This window comes from Benincasa hispida, chromosome 10 (assembly GCF_027475165.1).
Source record: "Benincasa hispida cultivar pf3 chromosome 10, pf3_genome.v1.1, whole genome shotgun sequence".
NCBI classification, from domain to species: Eukaryota; Viridiplantae; Streptophyta; class Magnoliopsida; order Cucurbitales; family Cucurbitaceae; genus Benincasa; species Benincasa hispida.
The window spans coordinates 33,201,425-33,207,049 of NC_143487.1; positions in this window are offsets into that span (position 1 = coordinate 33,201,425).

The following is a 5,625-nucleotide window of genomic DNA, read 5'->3' on the forward strand; positions in this document are numbered from 1 at the left end:
CAAAATCATACTTCAATTTTGGGCCTATGGTGAATTCGCCCTTATCCTCAAGATCATGCCTTTTTTTGTTCACCATTCTTAGATTGGATCTCATTTTTTGACATATTACCTGTTTGGGCTTCATAGCCTTTGAACCATATTAACATATGAGGTTATGTCACATCCCTCCCAAATCCCCTTGTGACTTGTATTGTCCACTTATTCCTATTAATCTGATCACCTGCTTGACCTGATAAACAATAATATGTGTATATGTATTCATCTTATAACTTATACCTTAATAGGCATCCATAGACATGTCCACAGGGAGGGGAGGGGCCAGGGATGCCATTCCCCGTCCCCATCCCCGCTCCCCATTTCATTCTCTATCCCTGTGAAAATTTTCACAGGAATTAGGGTGGGGATTCCCTACGAGGAATTCGTTGGGAGTTTTTCCCCATTCTTTTTTTTTTTTTAAAAAAAAAAAAACCAATTGATTTAAATCACTAATGTGAGAAAATTATAATTAAATACTAAACTCTATCACTAAATTGTTTATTATGGTTAGTTTTACATGACAATTCGAATTTAAAGATAAATTGCTCAAATTTTGGCCTAAGAAAGCTAATTAACATTTTTAGTAAAAGGAAATAAGTATAAATCAAATTATTCACATATATAATTTAAATTTAAACATATTCATTATCTTGACTAATAAACAATCAACCTTGAAATTTAAATGTAATATTTATATAATAATAATAACATATTATAACTATAATAAATAATTAAGTCGAGGCTAATCGGGACGGGGACGAGGAATGCCCCATCCCCGTTTAGCTCACGGGGGATTTTTTCCCCCATCCCTTGGTAGGGAATCCCCGTCCTCGTGGAAAAATTGTACATCTCTAAATATTCGAAAACTTTGACCAACTTGTACATGAGCCCAACATATATGAATATTACAAAAGGCTAGGCACTGAGAACTTGATCGCTACCCTTAAGGAGGGGGGAGGGATACATTTGAAAGTGTGAGCTAGAAAGTCAAATGAGTTATAATTTAGGAAAACAGATATATTTTAAGATCATTTATAAATATCAATAAGCCACAAACATACTTTCTTAAACTTGAAAAATCAACCATGAATTTATAATTTCAAGAATTCCAAGTAAAAGCCAAGGAGTTTAAGAAATTAAGGAAACATAATAAAATATCCACCTTTCCATTTAGAATTAGTAAACAATCCATTGAACATGTACTTGAAACCTTAGTTGAGATAGAGCATGCTTGATAGTCTCAATAATAGCCTTAGTTGATATAGAGTAAGCTCAATACATTCAGCGTCAATCTTTTTCTTACGTGCACGAAAAAATGCCCCCAAAGGACTCAACACCTCAATATACGGCCCAAAGCCTGTATATGTGCCAAGGTGGGTGATGACTAGTAAAAAAATACAAGTTATCTTTACGCTTAAGTTAGAACAATTAGAGTTTTTAATGATAAATTCTCCTCTTTTTAATAGAAACGCATGGATTTACTTGAACAATAGCAAATTCATGTAAAAGAAGTTTTATCACTGATTATCGCGGCGCTAACGCACTACTTTGCAGGATTTCAACGCAAGAACTGAAAAAAAATGCATTAGACAAGCGCCGATGCATGAACCATGCGTCGGAGGGAATTCAACGCATAGAAGATTCGTCACTCTGGGCTGATTGTGTCACATCACCACTTGCAAGCATGGGCACCTGCAATAGGCAGCGTCTGAAAAGCTTCCAAGAGTTCAGACGGCCAACCAAGACATGGAATTTAATGCTGTCCAGGGCATGGATTTAAATGCAGCCCATCCTCCAAGTGGACGAGACCAGCGCCTATAAATACTTGAAGACCTTCCAGAATTAAAGACAATTAGAAACTACATACTCTGTAAATTTTTTAGACTTAGTTTTAGCTGTACAAGTTGTGCCGAGGTGTAAGACGATCGAAGGAACTGAGAACCATCACCACCGCCGGCCAGGGAATGGAGAAAGTAATTCTTGAGAAAGATACTTTTTCCTCGGCTCTTTAAAGTGATTGTACACAACAAGATTGAGTCAAAGAATTACAAGAGATTGTATTCTTTGGCTTGACTCATTCTCTCTCTTAATATCATTTTCATATCATTTTGATCGAATATAGTTCTTTGTAAAGACTCATTGACCCTTTGTTAAAGTCATATATTTGATCCTCACTTTTGCTAATGTTTTTCTTCTATGTTGAAAGCATTAGTACTTCATGCATAATTCTGTTTCAACGCCTAATCCAACTTGACAGCTTGGTGAAAGCATCTTTAACTTAGTTGTTTGAAAGAATAGCTAAGTCGCATGAAGCAGAACGCCTAGTACAGCTAGAGATAGACTTACTGGTGTTGCTTGCATTCAGTTAGACGCATATAACCTAAAGATAGACTTATATGTCATCTGCATTGAGAAATGTTGAATGGAGTCTAACGCATGAACAGAAAGAAGCAAACCATCCCATTTCATCCACACTACATAAGTTGCGTACAAGTATCTTTAACCGATGTGTCCACTTACAAAAACTCCATTCTCACATGAACTATCATTTTCCACTCAACTCTTTTGTATCACATTGCACAGGCACAACATGTTAGTGTAAATAACACATCTTTTACATTTATTTAGGAAAACCCCTACTGCAAGTACAACGCATTCTTTGTATTTAGTGAACTGAATTCTTGTGCTCGACCCTGGACTTGCCAAGAACTTAGATTAGATTTATACTTGGGTTTAATCTAGGAAAACTTGAACGCCATTTTAAGGAGTTGTATGCTCTCTGTGTAAAATTCTAGCGCCCCGACGCATTGCACATATTTGGACGCATCAAGGCACAATACAACACTTAGAATTTATTTTCCAATCTGTTTTACTCTAAGCATTCCTAACACACCACACGATAGAAAGTGGAACAAGTTTTTGGTGCCGTTGCCGGGGAGTTCAGCAACAAGAACTAACTAAAAATTCCATTTGTATTTGTTGTAGGGACACTTCAATTAAGGGAAGTATTACAAGCTACGCCTAGGCTTGTGAACATGTATGAACAGAGAGAACACTCTTGGGTTCAGATACGACCCCGAGATTGAACGAACCTTCCGGTATAGGAATAGATCCAACCATCGTCGAAGGTTGAGGCAACAGTTACTCAGACAGCAAGAAAGCGAAAGAGCAATGGCGGAAGAACAACAAAATCAGCAACTGGCACACGCTGCATAGAACCCAATCCTGATGGAAAACAACAGCACGCGTCCTATGAGAGAGTACGCGTCCCCTGTGCTATATGATTTCTCTCCAGGAATCATATATCCGATGCCTGACGGAACTAGATTTGAAATGAAATCTGTTATGCTCCAAATGCTCAAGACTGTTGGGCAATTTGGGGGTAGCCGTGGCGAAGATCCTCATGCCCACATGAAGCGTTTCCTGGAAACATGCAATTCCTTTGTGATTCTTGGAATCACACCAAAGGAAATCAGGCTCTCCTTGTTTCCCTATTCTTTGTGAGATGACGCAAGGCATTGGGTAAGTTCATTAGAGCCTAGGGAAATCACCACATGAGAAAAGTTGGTGGAAAAGTTTATGCAGAAATACTTCCCACTTACCACCAACGCGAGAAGGCGTCGAGAAATCATGAACTTTGAGCAGGAAGACACTAAGACTTTGAGCGCTGCATGGGAGCGTTTCAAGGGCTTGGTCAATAACTGTCCAAACCACAGATTACCTTTGACTATTTAGATGGAGACGTTTTATGGCGAACTAAACAGGGTGTCACAGATGGCAGTAGACGTAGTAATAGCCAGAGGACTGATGGACAAATCCTATACTGAAGCTAAAGAAATATTAGATCGCGTTGCCAAACATAACATGGAGTGGGTAGATGACACATACGATGGAAGATATGACAGACGAAGAAGATCTCAGAACATTAACTCTGTTGATGCCAACGCAATAGCCACGCTGTCTGCTCAAGTGGCTACCATGACCAACCTTCTACAGAACATAACACTAGGTAACACACCAAACCAGCAGAAGGTGAATCAAGTGGAGGCGTTAGGGCAACCCGGGGTAACCTGTGTGGGATGAGGAGATTTTCACTCATATGCTGAGTGTCCTGGGAACCCTCAGTCAGTATGTTTCATTAAGAATAACCCATTTTCTAATACTTATAACCCTGGATGGAGAATCCATCCAAATTTTTCTTGGACAGGAGGAAATCAGCAAGAGCACCACCTAGGCGCGAGCCATCAGCAAAGGAATGGACCGCCACCTGTCTTTCAACAAATGCATCAACAGCATCAACAGCCCTTCAATAGAGGCGGCCACACATCAAATCCTGGAACTCCGCTGGAAAACCTATTGAAGGAGTATATAACCCAGAACGACACAATGTTGAAGAGTAAGGCGTCATCAATCAGAAACCTGGAAGTCCAGGTGGGGCAGATTGCAAGCGAGTTGAAAAGCAGGCAGCCAGGCGTTCTACCCAGCAATACAGAGACACCTGGGAATAATAACGGGAAAGAGCAATGTCACACAGTAACGTTGCGGAGTGGAAGAGCCCTTGCAGAAAGAAAGATGAATCCAAGAAACAATAGTCCTTCGAAAGAATGCATTACATGTACAATGGATCAGAAAGAGAGAACGCCATAAAATACAAGCCATTTGGAAACCGGCACGTCTAACGTGGGAAAGCAAGAGGTGCTTCTGAACGCACCATTCCCCAGGTGTCTGATGAAGAAGAATGATGAACATCAGTTCAAGCGCTTTCTCGAGCTCCTAAAGTAGCTGCACATCAACATTCCACTCATAGAAGCTTTGGAGCAGATGCCAACATACATGAAGTTTTTTAAGGACATTTTGACGAAAAAGAGAAAAGTCAGTGAGAAAGAAGTAATAGAACTTACGCAGGAATGCAACGCATTAGTAAGCAACAAGTTACCACAGAAGCAGAAGGACCCAGGGAGCTTCAGAATTCCTTGTTCAATTGGAGGATTAGATGTGGGTCATGCATTATGTGACCTAGGAGCAAGCATCAATGCCCCTTTCAGTTTTTAAGAAATTAAGGATTGGCGAGGCACAACCTACTTCTGCCACCCTTCAACTCGCTGACAGGACAATTAAGTACCCAGAACGGAAGATTGAAGATGTTTTAGTAAAGGTTGACAATCTCATATTCCCAGCAGACTTCATTATTCTAGATTATGAAGCAGATAAGGAGGTTCCAATCATCCTTGGACGCCCTTTCTTGGCTACTGGGAAAGTTCTGATTGACATGCATAAAGGTGAGCTAACCATGCGTGTGGATAATGAAGAAGTGAAATTTAATGTGCTCAACGCATTAAAATTCCCAGACACTGATGATTGTCAGCTAAACAATATTGAATTAACTGAAGAAGAGACTCAAGTATGTGAAGTTCTTGCACTGGAAGGAACCCTGAAGGAATCTGAGCTGCCAAGTCTGAGTGAGCGGCAGACAAAGCCAACGCGTCCTTCACTCGAACAACCACCTGAACTCGAATTAAAAAATTTATCCGGACATTTGAAATACGCTTTTCTTAGAACTAATAATACATTGCTTGTTATCATTTTCGC